The 13,361-nt window shown below is 46.0% G+C and overlaps 13 non-coding genes across 13 annotated transcripts; 6 read left to right on the top strand and 7 right to left on the bottom strand.

Moving 5' to 3' along the window:
• Positions 1-791: 791 nt before the first annotated feature.
• On the bottom strand, positions 792-898 carry LOC146818444 (U6 spliceosomal RNA). Its single transcript, XR_014963548.1, has one exon. It is a non-coding gene; the product is annotated as a U6 spliceosomal RNA (small nuclear RNA).
• Positions 899-1,670: 772 nt separating this feature from the next.
• Positions 1,671-1,743, top strand: TRNAR-ACG (transfer RNA arginine (anticodon ACG)). The gene has a single exon. It is a non-coding gene; the product is annotated as a tRNA-Arg (tRNA).
• Positions 1,744-2,749: 1,006 nt separating this feature from the next.
• LOC146818442 (U6 spliceosomal RNA) lies at positions 2,750-2,856 on the bottom strand. Its single transcript, XR_014963547.1, has one exon. It is a non-coding gene; the product is annotated as a U6 spliceosomal RNA (small nuclear RNA).
• Positions 2,857-3,628: 772 nt separating this feature from the next.
• Positions 3,629-3,701, top strand: TRNAR-ACG (transfer RNA arginine (anticodon ACG)). Its single transcript has one exon. It is a non-coding gene; the product is annotated as a tRNA-Arg (tRNA).
• Positions 3,702-4,708: 1,007 nt separating this feature from the next.
• On the bottom strand, positions 4,709-4,815 carry LOC146818440 (U6 spliceosomal RNA). Its single transcript, XR_014963546.1, has one exon. It is a non-coding gene; the product is annotated as a U6 spliceosomal RNA (small nuclear RNA).
• Positions 4,816-5,585: 770 nt separating this feature from the next.
• Positions 5,586-5,658, top strand: TRNAR-ACG (transfer RNA arginine (anticodon ACG)). Its single transcript has one exon. It is a non-coding gene; the product is annotated as a tRNA-Arg (tRNA).
• A 1,007-nt stretch (positions 5,659-6,665) lies between these two features.
• Positions 6,666-6,772, bottom strand: LOC146818438 (U6 spliceosomal RNA). Its single transcript, XR_014963545.1, has one exon. It is a non-coding gene; the product is annotated as a U6 spliceosomal RNA (small nuclear RNA).
• Positions 6,773-7,544: 772 nt separating this feature from the next.
• TRNAR-ACG (transfer RNA arginine (anticodon ACG)) lies at positions 7,545-7,617 on the top strand. Its single transcript has one exon. It is a non-coding gene; the product is annotated as a tRNA-Arg (tRNA).
• A 1,006-nt stretch (positions 7,618-8,623) lies between these two features.
• On the bottom strand, positions 8,624-8,730 carry LOC146818436 (U6 spliceosomal RNA). The gene has a single exon (XR_014963544.1). It is a non-coding gene; the product is annotated as a U6 spliceosomal RNA (small nuclear RNA).
• Positions 8,731-9,502: 772 nt separating this feature from the next.
• On the top strand, positions 9,503-9,575 carry TRNAR-ACG (transfer RNA arginine (anticodon ACG)). The gene has a single exon. It is a non-coding gene; the product is annotated as a tRNA-Arg (tRNA).
• Positions 9,576-10,582: 1,007 nt separating this feature from the next.
• LOC146818434 (U6 spliceosomal RNA) lies at positions 10,583-10,689 on the bottom strand. Its single transcript, XR_014963543.1, has one exon. It is a non-coding gene; the product is annotated as a U6 spliceosomal RNA (small nuclear RNA).
• Positions 10,690-11,459: 770 nt separating this feature from the next.
• TRNAR-ACG (transfer RNA arginine (anticodon ACG)) lies at positions 11,460-11,532 on the top strand. Its single transcript has one exon. It is a non-coding gene; the product is annotated as a tRNA-Arg (tRNA).
• Positions 11,533-12,539: 1,007 nt separating this feature from the next.
• LOC146818432 (U6 spliceosomal RNA) lies at positions 12,540-12,646 on the bottom strand. Its single transcript, XR_014963542.1, has one exon. It is a non-coding gene; the product is annotated as a U6 spliceosomal RNA (small nuclear RNA).
• Between the last annotated feature and the right edge of the window lie 715 nt (positions 12,647-13,361).

Below are 13,361 nucleotides of genomic sequence, written 5' to 3'. Positions count from 1 at the left end.
GTCTCTGAGTCTCTAAACTAGGAAAAAATCTTGTTGAGAAAAGTGTGTGTGAGAGGGTCTGTGGGTGCAGGCAGGTGTGTGCACTTGAGTGCTGACCCATTTACATGTGTGAGAGGGACAAGCAAATTGCCTGTGGGATGTAGGCCTACAACTGGAACCAAGCAGCCAGGCAGAACCACAGGTAAGGAGAGAGGAAGGCAGTTCATTATTAGAGCAGGATCATGAGCATCTTGCCCTGCTCCCTTCTGCCCCGATCGGCCACGATCGGCCACGACCTCTCTATTAGGGTGGAGGGTGAACATTTCTTGGACCTCAGAAACTGAGGGATGCAGCGCCGATATGTCCTCCAAGGGCCTAGAGGACCTGGTGCCCAATCATGCCTGGTGTTTTTCAGCTTACCCGACCAATCTGGTTGCAAGGCGGATTTTAACAGTACTGCTGAAAAGGGACTCCCAGACAGCCCTGAGGCCATCATTTGCATAGGCCCTCCCCTTCTCTTTCTCTTGCTTCCCACAAAGCAACGCATCGCTGGCAGCAGTATAGATTTGGGGGTTGTGAAGAATAATGACAGGGAGGCTGAAGAAGGGAAAGAAAAGTCCCAGAAGTCCTGCAGGCTTCCTTGCTAAATGCAGCTGGCCATAGAGTGCACCTTCATTACTGCGAGGTAAATACATTAAAAATGTTGAGGAGAGACAAATTGAAAAATAGATATTAGGAGGAAAGCACTGGAACCTGCTTTATTATTTCAATTAGTCTTGAAAACATAGAACATTTCTCTCCTGAAAGCTGGTAAAAATATGGAACGCTTCACGAATTTGCGTGTCATCCTTGCGCAGGGGCCATGCTAATCTTCTCTGTATCGTTCCAATTTTAGTATATGTGCCGCCGAAGCGAGCACACTTCATTGATGAACCTACAATGTTTATAAACTCTCTAAATCTACGGTCTCTAGACATAGGGTGGCCTGGCAGAGATGCTCGTATGGCCAGTAAGCATTCAAATCTGAGCCAATGGGCAAAAATGCATGAAGAGTAACAATCCATTATTCTTCACTGCATTTGTGGTCCAAGACTTCACCAATTGGAAGTATGTAGATTATGCCAGGGTTGCAAAGGCTCATGGTTCAGGCTACTGACAAGGAACATTGTGACATCATGCTGCCTGTGGAACAGTGATATTAAAGGTGAGACAGCTGCACAGTAGGTTAGGTGAAGGGCTCTGAGAGGTGAAAGGCAGCATGCATGGGTCCCTGGACAAGGTGAGCCTATGACAAGGTGTCTGAATTTTCGCCTGTATTGTAATATTAAACACTTTATTGTTGTACCCGCCTGCTGATTAAGGAGTCCTCAAGATCAGCTCCACACAGACGTGGAACTGATGATGTTAATGCAGAATATTTAAGAAACTGAGGCTGATCTAAAACATTTCCTTGGACCTAGGACCATTTCCCCTGACTTTTAGGTCCTTCGTCCTCCTAAAGTCCTTTGTATAAGTTAGGAACACCTGACAGAACAGAATTTCAGGAGGTCAGGTGGGTTTACTTGTGTCTTCTGGTTGTGAGCAGTAAACGTGGCTAAAAAGGTTGATGGAATGGTGTTTTAAAACACACACACACACACACACACAACTTCTGGTCCTCTTAAGGACAAAAGTATGGGTAATCCTACATGGGGCCAGTGGCGCAATGGATAACGCGTCTGACTACGGATCAGAAGATTGTAGGTTCGACTCCTATCTGGCTCGAAAGGGTCATAGGTCCCTGTTTTATGGTATTCCTGTGGAATTCTTATTTACCTCAGACTTGTTGTAGGTTCAATATTCTCGAGCAGGACTCATCCAGCAGTCGTTCCATGGTAGGGCTGCAGTAATAGGACCACGGCTAGTTAAAAGTTTCCCATTTGCTGCTGGATTCTATGTGAAGGCCGTCATGTGGTGTGCTGCTTTTGTATTTCAACATGGGTCTCTGAGTCTCTAAACTAGGAAAAAATCTTGTTGAGAAAAGTGTGTGTGAGAGGGTCTGTGGGTGCAGGCAGGTGTGTGCACTTGAGTGCTGACCCATTTACATGTGTGAGAGGGACAAGCAAATTGCCTGTGGGATGTAGGCCTACAACTGGAACCAAGCAGCCAGGCAGAACCACAGGTAAGGAGAGAGGAAGGCAGTTCATTATTAGAGCAGGATCATGAGCATCTTGCCCTGCTCCCTTCTGCCCGATCGGCCACGATCGGCCAAGACCTCTCTATTAGGGTGGAGGGTGAACATTTCTTGGACCTCAGAAACTGAGGGATGCAGCGCCGATATGTCCTCCAAGGGCCTAGAGGACCTGGTGCCCAATCATGCCTGGTGTTTTTCAGCTTACCCGACCAATCTGGTTGCAAGGCGGATTTTAACAGTACTGCTGAAAAGGGACTCCCAGACAGCCCTGAGGCCATCATTTGCATAGGCCCTCCCCTTCTCTTTCTCTTGCTTCCCACAAAGCAACGCATCGCTGGCAGCAGTATAGATTTGGGGGTTGTGAAGAATAATGACAGGGAGGCTGAAGAAGGGAAAGAAAAGTCCCAGAAGTCCTGCAGGCTTCCTTGCTAAATGCAGCTGGCCATAGAGTGCACCTTCATTACTGCGAGGTAAATACATTAAAAATGTTGAGGAGAGACAAATTGAAAAATAGATATTAGGAGGAAAGCACTGGAACCTGCTTTATTATTTCAATTAGTCTTGAAAACATAGAACATTTCTCTCCTGAAAGCTGGTAAAAATATGGAACGCTTCACGAATTTGCGTGTCATCCTTGCGCAGGGGCCATGCTAATCTTCTCTGTATCGTTCCAATTTTAGTATATGTGCCGCCGAAGCGAGCACACTTCATTGATGAACCTACAATGTTTATAAACTCTCTAAATCTACGGTCTCTAGACATAGGGTGGCCTGGCAGAGATGCTCGTATGGCCAGTAAGCATTCAAATCTGAGCCAATGGGCAAAAATGCATGAAGAGTAACAATCCATTATTCTTCACTGCATTTGTGGTCCAAGACTTCACCAATTGGAAGTATGTAGATTATGCCAGGGTTGCAAAGGCTCATGGTTCAGGCTACTGACAAGGAACATTGTGACATCATGCTGCCTGTGGAACAGTGATATTAAAGGTGAGACAGCTGCACAGTAGGTTAGGTGAAGGGCTCTGAGAGGTGAAAGGCAGCATGCATGGGTCCCTGGACAAGGTGAGCCTATGACAAGGTGTCTGAATTTTCGCCTGTATTGTAATATTAAACACTTTATTGTTGTACCCGCCTGCTGATTAAGGAGTCCTCAAGATCAGCTCCACACAGACGTGGAACTGATGATGTTAATGCAGAATATTTAAGAAACTGAGGCTGATCTAAAACATTTCCTTGGACCTAGGACCATTTCCCCTGACTTTTAGGTCCTTCGTCCTCCTAAAGTCCTTTGTATAAGTTAGGAACACCTGACAGAACAGAATTTCAGGAGGTCAGGTGGGTTTACTTGTGTCTTCTGGTTGTGAGCAGTAAACGTGGCTAAAAAGGTTGATGGAATGGTGTTTTAAAACACACACACACACACACACACAACTTCTGGTCCTCTTAAGGACAAAAGTATGGGTAATCCTACATGGGGCCAGTGGCGCAATGGATAACGCGTCTGACTACGGATCAGAAGATTGTAGGTTCGACTCCTATCTGGCTCGAAAGGGTCATAGGTCCCTGTTTTATGGTATTCCTGTGGAATTCTTATTTACCTCAGACTTGTTGTAGGTTCAATATTCTCGAGCAGGACTCATCCAGCAGTCGTTCCATGGTAGGGCTGCAGTAATAGGACCACGGCTAGTTAAAAGTTTCCCATTTGCTGCTGGATTCTATGTGAAGGCCGTCATGTGGTGTGCTGCTTTTGTATTTCAACATGGGTCTCTGAGTCTCTAAACTAGGAAAAAATCTTGTTGAGAAAAGTGTGTGTGAGAGGGTCTGTGGGTGCAGGCAGGTGTGTGCACTTGAGTGCTGACCCATTTACATGTGTGAGAGGGACAAGCAAATTGCCTGTGGGATGTAGGCCTACAACTGGAACCAAGCAGCCAGGCAGAACCACAGGTAAGGAGAGAGGAAGGCAGTTCATTATTAGAGCAGGATCATGAGCATCTTGCCCTGCTCCCTTCTGCCCCGATCGGCCCCGATCGGCCAAGACCTCTCTATTAGGGTGGAGGGTGAACATTTCTTGGACCTCAGAAACTGAGGGATGCAGCGCCGATATGTCCTCCAAGGGCCTAGAGGACCTGGTGCCCAATCATGCCTGGTGTTTTTCAGCTTACCCGACCAATCTGGTTGCAAGGCGGATTTTAACAGTACTGCTGAAAAGGGACTCCCAGACAGCCCTGAGGCCATCATTTGCATAGGCCCTCCCCTTCTCTTTCTCTTGCTTCCCACAAAGCAACGCATCGCTGGCAGCAGTATAGATTTGGGGGTTGTGAAGAATAATGACAGGGAGGCTGAAGAAGGGAAAGAAAAGTCCCAGAAGTCCTGCAGGCTTCCTTGCTAAATGCAGCTGGCCATAGAGTGCACCTTCATTACTGCGAGGTAAATACATTAAAAATGTTGAGGAGAGACAAATTGAAAAATAGATATTAGGAGGAAAGCACTGGAACCTGCTTTATTATTTCAATTAGTCTTGAAAACATAGAACATTTCTCTCCTGAAAGCTGGTAAAAATATGGAACGCTTCACGAATTTGCGTGTCATCCTTGCGCAGGGGCCATGCTAATCTTCTCTGTATCGTTCCAATTTTAGTATATGTGCCGCCGAAGCGAGCACACTTCATTGATGAACCTACAATGTTTATAAACTCTCTAAATCTACGGTCTCTAGACATAGGGTGGCCTGGCAGAGATGCTCGTATGGCCAGTAAGCATTCAAATCTGAGCCAATGGGCAAAAATGCATGAAGAGTAACAATCCATTATTCTTCACTGCATTTGTGGTCCAAGACTTCACCAATTGGAAGTATGTAGATTATGCCAGGGTTGCAAAGGCTCATGGTTCAGGCTACTGACAAGGAACATTGTGACATCATGCTGCCTGTGGAACAGTGATATTAAAGGTGAGACAGCTGCACAGTAGGTTAGGTGAAGGGCTCTGAGAGGTGAAAGGCAGCATGCTTGGGTCCCTGGACAAGGTGAGCCTATGACAAGGTGTCTGAATTTTCGCCTGTATTGTAATATTAAACACTTTATTGTTGTACCCGCCTGCTGATTAAGGAGTCCTCAAGATCAGCTCCACACAGACGTGGAACTGATGATGTTAATGCAGAATATTTAAGAAACTGAGGCTGATCTAAAACATTTCCTTGGACCTAGGACCATTTCCCCTGACTTTTAGGTCCTTCGTCCTCCTAAAGTCCTTTGTATAAGTTAGGAACACCTGACAGAACAGAATTTCAGGAGGTCAGGTGGGTTTACTTGTGTCTTCTGGTTGTGAGCAGTAAACGTGGCTAAAAAGGTTGATGGAATGGTGTTTTAAAACACACACACACACACACACAACTTCTGGTCCTCTTAAGGACAAAAGTATGGGTAATCCTACATGGGGCCAGTGGCGCAATGGATAACGCGTCTGACTACGGATCAGAAGATTGTAGGTTCGACTCCTATCTGGCTCGAAAGGGTCATAGGTCCCTGTTTTATGGTATTCCTGTGGAATTCTTATTTACCTCAGACTTGTTGTAGGTTCAATATTCTCGAGCAGGACTCATCCAGCAGTCGTTCCATGGTAGGGCTGCAGTAATAGGACCACGGCTAGTTAAAAGTTTCCCATTTGCTGCTGGATTCTATGTGAAGGCCGTCATGTGGTGTGCTGCTTTTGTATTTCAACATGGGTCTCTGAGTCTCTAAACTAGGAAAAAATCTTGTTGAGAAAAGTGTGTGTGAGAGGGTCTGTGGGTGCAGGCAGGTGTGTGCACTTGAGTGCTGACCCATTTACATGTGTGAGAGGGACAAGCAAATTGCCTGTGGGATGTAGGCCTACAACTGGAACCAAGCAGCCAGGCAGAACCACAGGTAAGGAGAGAGGAAGGCAGTTCATTATTAGAGCAGGATCATGAGCATCTTGCCCTGCTCCCTTCTGCCCCGATCGGCCACGATCGGCCAAGACCTCTCTATTAGGGTGGAGGGTGAACATTTCTTGGACCTCAGAAACTGAGGGATGCAGCGCCGATATGTCCTCCAAGGGCCTAGAGGACCTGGTGCCCAATCATGCCTGGTGTTTTTCAGCTTACCCGACCAATCTGGTTGCAAGGCGGATTTTAACAGTACTGCTGAAAAGGGACTCCCAGACAGCCCTGAGGCCATCATTTGCATAGGCCCTCCCCTTCTCTTTCTCTTGCTTCCCACAAAGCAACGCATCGCTGGCAGCAGTATAGATTTGGGGGTTGTGAAGAATAATGACAGGGAGGCTGAAGAAGGGAAAGAAAAGTCCCAGAAGTCCTGCAGGCTTCCTTGCTAAATGCAGCTGGCCATAGAGTGCACCTTCATTACTGCGAGGTAAATACATTAAAAATGTTGAGGAGAGACAAATTGAAAAATAGATATTAGGAGGAAAGCACTGGAACCTGCTTTATTATTTCAATTAGTCTTGAAAACATAGAACATTTCTCTCCTGAAAGCTGGTAAAAATATGGAACGCTTCACGAATTTGCGTGTCATCCTTGCGCAGGGGCCATGCTAATCTTCTCTGTATCGTTCCAATTTTAGTATATGTGCCGCCGAAGCGAGCACACTTCATTGATGAACCTACAATGTTTATAAACTCTCTAAATCTACGGTCTCTAGACATAGGGTGGCCTGGCAGAGATGCTCGTATGGCCAGTAAGCATTCAAATCTGAGCCAATGGGCAAAAATGCATGAAGAGTAACAATCCATTATTCTTCACTGCATTTGTGGTCCAAGACTTCACCAATTGGAAGTATGTAGATTATGCCAGGGTTGCAAAGGCTCATGGTTCAGGCTACTGACAAGGAACATTGTGACATCATGCTGCCTGTGGAACAGTGATATTAAAGGTGAGACAGCTGCACAGTAGGTTAGGTGAAGGGCTCTGAGAGGTGAAAGGCAGCATGCATGGGTCCCTGGACAAGGTGAGCCTATGACAAGGTGTCTGAATTTTCGCCTGTATTGTAATATTAAACACTTTATTGTTGTACCCGCCTGCTGATTAAGGAGTCCTCAAGATCAGCTCCACACAGACGTGGAACTGATGATGTTAATGCAGAATATTTAAGAAACTGAGGCTGATCTAAAACATTTCCTTGGACCTAGGACCATTTCCCCTGACTTTTAGGTCCTTCGTCCTCCTAAAGTCCTTTGTATAAGTTAGGAACACCTGACAGAACAGAATTTCAGGAGGTCAGGTGGGTTTACTTGTGTCTTCTGGTTGTGAGCAGTAAACGTGGCTAAAAAGGTTGATGGAATGGTGTTTTAAAACACACACACACACACACACACAACTTCTGGTCCTCTTAAGGACAAAAGTATGGGTAATCCTACATGGGGCCAGTGGCGCAATGGATAACGCGTCTGACTACGGATCAGAAGATTGTAGGTTCGACTCCTATCTGGCTCGAAAGGGTCATAGGTCCCTGTTTTATGGTATTCCTGTGGAATTCTTATTTACCTCAGACTTGTTGTAGGTTCAATATTCTCGAGCAGGACTCATCCAGCAGTCGTTCCATGGTAGGGCTGCAGTAATAGGACCACGGCTAGTTAAAAGTTTCCCATTTGCTGCTGGATTCTATGTGAAGGCCGTCATGTGGTGTGCTGCTTTTGTATTTCAACATGGGTCTCTGAGTCTCTAAACTAGGAAAAAATCTTGTTGAGAAAAGTGTGTGTGAGAGGGTCTGTGGGTGCAGGCAGGTGTGTGCACTTGAGTGCTGACCCATTTACATGTGTGAGAGGGACAAGCAAATTGCCTGTGGGATGTAGGCCTACAACTGGAACCAAGCAGCCAGGCAGAACCACAGGTAAGGAGAGAGGAAGGCAGTTCATTATTAGAGCAGGATCATGAGCATCTTGCCCTGCTCCCTTCTGCCCGATCGGCCACGATCGGCCAAGACCTCTCTATTAGGGTGGAGGGTGAACATTTCTTGGACCTCAGAAACTGAGGGATGCAGCGCCGATATGTCCTCCAAGGGCCTAGAGGACCTGGTGCCCAATCATGCCTGGTGTTTTTCAGCTTACCCGACCAATCTGGTTGCAAGGCGGATTTTAACAGTACTGCTGAAAAGGGACTCCCAGACAGCCCTGAGGCCATCATTTGCATAGGCCCTCCCCTTCTCTTTCTCTTGCTTCCCACAAAGCAACGCATCGCTGGCAGCAGTATAGATTTGGGGGTTGTGAAGAATAATGACAGGGAGGCTGAAGAAGGGAAAGAAAAGTCCCAGAAGTCCTGCAGGCTTCCTTGCTAAATGCAGCTGGCCATAGAGTGCACCTTCATTACTGCGAGGTAAATACATTAAAAATGTTGAGGAGAGACAAATTGAAAAATAGATATTAGGAGGAAAGCACTGGAACCTGCTTTATTATTTCAATTAGTCTTGAAAACATAGAACATTTCTCTCCTGAAAGCTGGTAAAAATATGGAACGCTTCACGAATTTGCGTGTCATCCTTGCGCAGGGGCCATGCTAATCTTCTCTGTATCGTTCCAATTTTAGTATATGTGCCGCCGAAGCGAGCACACTTCATTGATGAACCTACAATGTTTATAAACTCTCTAAATCTACGGTCTCTAGACATAGGGTGGCCTGGCAGAGATGCTCGTATGGCCAGTAAGCATTCAAATCTGAGCCAATGGGCAAAAATGCATGAAGAGTAACAATCCATTATTCTTCACTGCATTTGTGGTCCAAGACTTCACCAATTGGAAGTATGTAGATTATGCCAGGGTTGCAAAGGCTCATGGTTCAGGCTACTGACAAGGAACATTGTGACATCATGCTGCCTGTGGAACAGTGATATTAAAGGTGAGACAGCTGCACAGTAGGTTAGGTGAAGGGCTCTGAGAGGTGAAAGGCAGCATGCATGGGTCCCTGGACAAGGTGAGCCTATGACAAGGTGTCTGAATTTTCGCCTGTATTGTAATATTAAACACTTTATTGTTGTACCCGCCTGCTGATTAAGGAGTCCTCAAGATCAGCTCCACACAGACGTGGAACTGATGATGTTAATGCAGAATATTTAAGAAACTGAGGCTGATCTAAAACATTTCCTTGGACCTAGGACCATTTCCCCTGACTTTTAGGTCCTTCGTCCTCCTAAAGTCCTTTGTATAAGTTAGGAACACCTGACAGAACAGAATTTCAGGAGGTCAGGTGGGTTTACTTGTGTCTTCTGGTTGTGAGCAGTAAACGTGGCTAAAAAGGTTGATGGAATGGTGTTTTAAAACACACACACACACACACACACAACTTCTGGTCCTCTTAAGGACAAAAGTATGGGTAATCCTACATGGGGCCAGTGGCGCAATGGATAACGCGTCTGACTACGGATCAGAAGATTGTAGGTTCGACTCCTATCTGGCTCGAAAGGGTCATAGGTCCCTGTTTTATGGTATTCCTGTGGAATTCTTATTTACCTCAGACTTGTTGTAGGTTCAATATTCTCGAGCAGGACTCATCCAGCAGTCGTTCCATGGTAGGGCTGCAGTAATAGGACCACGGCTAGTTAAAAGTTTCCCATTTGCTGCTGGATTCTATGTGAAGGCCGTCATGTGGTGTGCTGCTTTTGTATTTCAACATGGGTCTCTGAGTCTCTAAACTAGGAAAAAATCTTGTTGAGAAAAGTGTGTGTGAGAGGGTCTGTGGGTGCAGGCAGGTGTGTGCACTTGAGTGCTGACCCATTTACATGTGTGAGAGGGACAAGCAAATTGCCTGTGGGATGTAGGCCTACAACTGGAACCAAGCAGCCAGGCAGAACCACAGGTAAGGAGAGAGGAAGGCAGTTCATTATTAGAGCAGGATCATGAGCATCTTGCCCTGCTCCCTTCTGCCCCGATCGGCCCCGATCGGCCAAGACCTCTCTATTAGGGTGGAGGGTGAACATTTCTTGGACCTCAGAAACTGAGGGATGCAGCGCCGATATGTCCTCCAAGGGCCTAGAGGACCTGGTGCCCAATCATGCCTGGTGTTTTTCAGCTTACCCGACCAATCTGGTTGCAAGGCGGATTTTAACAGTACTGCTGAAAAGGGACTCCCAGACAGCCCTGAGGCCATCATTTGCATAGGCCCTCCCCTTCTCTTTCTCTTGCTTCCCACAAAGCAACGCATCGCTGGCAGCAGTATAGATTTGGGGGTTGTGAAGAATAATGACAGGGAGGCTGAAGAAGGGAAAGAAAAGTCCCAGAAGTCCTGCAGGCTTCCTTGCTAAATGCAGCTGGCCATAGAGTGCACCTTCATTACTGCGAGGTAAATACATTAAAAATGTTGAGGAGAGACAAATTGAAAAATAGATATTAGGAGGAAAGCACTGGAACCTGCTTTATTATTTCAATTAGTCTTGAAAACATAGAACATTTCTCTCCTGAAAGCTGGTAAAAATATGGAACGCTTCACGAATTTGCGTGTCATCCTTGCGCAGGGGCCATGCTAATCTTCTCTGTATCGTTCCAATTTTAGTATATGTGCCGCCGAAGCGAGCACACTTCATTGATGAACCTACAATGTTTATAAACTCTCTAAATCTACGGTCTCTAGACATAGGGTGGCCTGGCAGAGATGCTCGTATGGCCAGTAAGCATTCAAATCTGAGCCAATGGGCAAAAATGCATGAAGAGTAACAATCCATTATTCTTCACTGCATTTGTGGTCCAAGACTTCACCAATTGGAAGTATGTAGATTATGCCAGGGTTGCAAAGGCTCATGGTTCAGGCTACTGACAAGGAACATTGTGACATCATGCTGCCTGTGGAACAGTGATATTAAAGGTGAGACAGCTGCACAGTAGGTTAGGTGAAGGGCTCTGAGAGGTGAAAGGCAGCATGCTTGGGTCCCTGGACAAGGTGAGCCTATGACAAGGTGTCTGAATTTTCGCCTGTATTGTAATATTAAACACTTTATTGTTGTACCCGCCTGCTGATTAAGGAGTCCTCAAGATCAGCTCCACACAGACGTGGAACTGATGATGTTAATGCAGAATATTTAAGAAACTGAGGCTGATCTAAAACATTTCCTTGGACCTAGGACCATTTCCCCTGACTTTTAGGTCCTTCGTCCTCCTAAAGTCCTTTGTATAAGTTAGGAACACCTGACAGAACAGAATTTCAGGAGGTCAGGTGGGTTTACTTGTGTCTTCTGGTTGTGAGCAGTAAACGTGGCTAAAAAGGTTGATGGAATGGTGTTTTAAAACACACACACACACACACACAACTTCTGGTCCTCTTAAGGACAAAAGTATGGGTAATCCTACATGGGGCCAGTGGCGCAATGGATAACGCGTCTGACTACGGATCAGAAGATTGTAGGTTCGACTCCTATCTGGCTCGAAAGGGTCATAGGTCCCTGTTTTATGGTATTCCTGTGGAATTCTTATTTACCTCAGACTTGTTGTAGGTTCAATATTCTCGAGCAGGACTCATCCAGCAGTCGTTCCATGGTAGGGCTGCAGTAATAGGACCACGGCTAGTTAAAAGTTTCCCATTTGCTGCTGGATTCTATGTGAAGGCCGTCATGTGGTGTGCTGCTTTTGTATTTCAACATGGGTCTCTGAGTCTCTAAACTAGGAAAAAATCTTGTTGAGAAAAGTGTGTGTGAGAGGGTCTGTGGGTGCAGGCAGGTGTGTGCACTTGAGTGCTGACCCATTTACATGTGTGAGAGGGACAAGCAAATTGCCTGTGGGATGTAGGCCTACAACTGGAACCAAGCAGCCAGGCAGAACCACAGGTAAGGAGAGAGGAAGGCAGTTCATTATTAGAGCAGGATCATGAGCATCTTGCCCTGCTCCCTTCTGCCCCGATCTGCCACGATCGGCCAAGACCTCTCTATTAGGGTGGAGGGTGAACATTTCTTGGACCTCAGAAACTGAGGGATGCAGCGCCGATATGTCCTCCAAGGGCCTAGAGGACCTGGTGCCCAATCATGCCTGGTGTTTTTCAGCTTACCCGACCAATCTGGTTGCAAGGCGGATTTTAACAGTACTGCTGAAAAGGGACTCCCAGACAGCCCTGAGGCCATCATTTGCATAGGCCCTCCCCTTCTCTTTCTCTTGCTTCCCACAAAGCAACGCATCGCTGGCAGCAGTATAGATTTGGGGGTTGTGAAGAATAATGACAGGGAGGCTGAAGAAGGGAAAGAAAAGTCCCAGAAGTCCTGCAGGCTTCCTTGCTAAATGCAGCTGGCAATAGAGTGCACCTTCATTACTGCGAGGTAAATACATAAAAAATGTTGAGGAGAGACAAATTGAAAAATAGATATTAGGAGGAAAGCACTGGAACCTGCTTTATTATTACAATTAGTCTTGAAAACATAGAACATTTCTCTCCTGAAAGCTGGTAAAAATATGGAACGCTTCACGAATTTGCGTGTCATCCTTGCGCAGGGGCCATGCTAATCTTCTCTGTATCGTTCCAATTTTAGTATATGTGCCGCCGAAGCGAGCACACTTCATTGATGAACCTACAATGTTTATAAACTCTCTAAATCTACGGTCTCTAGACATAGGGTGGCCTGGCAGATATGCTCGTATGGCCAGTAAGCATTCAAATCTGAGCCAATGGGCAAAAATGCATGAAGAGTAACAATCCATTATTCTTCACTGCATTTGTGGTCCAAGACTTCACCAATTGGAAGTATGTAGATTATGCCAGGGTTGCAAAGGCTCATGGTTCAGGCTACTGACAAGGAACATTGTGACATCATGCTGCCTGTGGAACAGTGATATTAAAGGTGAGACAGCTGCACAGTAGGTTAGGTGAAGGGCTCTGAGAGGTGAAAGGCAGCATGCTTGGGTCCCTGGACAAGGTGAGCCTATGACAAGGTGTCTGAATTTTCGCCTGTATTGTAATATTAAACACTTTATTGTTGTACCCGCCTGCTGATTAAGGAGTCCTCAAGATCAGCTCCACACAGACGTGGAACTGATGATGTTAATGCAGAATATTTAAGAAACTGAGGCTGATCTAAAACATTTCCTTGGACCTAGGACCATTTCCCCTGACTTTTAGGTCCTTCGTCCTCCTAAAGTCCTTTGTATAAGTTAGGAACACCTGACAGAACAGAATTTCAGGAGGTCAGGTGGGTTTACTTGTGTCTTCTGGTTGTGAGCAGTAAACGTGGCTAAAAAGGTTGATGGAATGGTGTTTTAAAACACACACAC

Source organism: Triturus cristatus, chromosome 6, assembly GCF_964204655.1.
Source record: "Triturus cristatus chromosome 6, aTriCri1.1, whole genome shotgun sequence".
Classification (NCBI taxonomy): domain Eukaryota; kingdom Metazoa; phylum Chordata; class Amphibia; order Caudata; family Salamandridae; genus Triturus; species Triturus cristatus.
The sequence above is the reverse complement of the archived record's forward strand: the minus strand, read 5'-3'. Positions and strand labels throughout refer to the sequence as shown.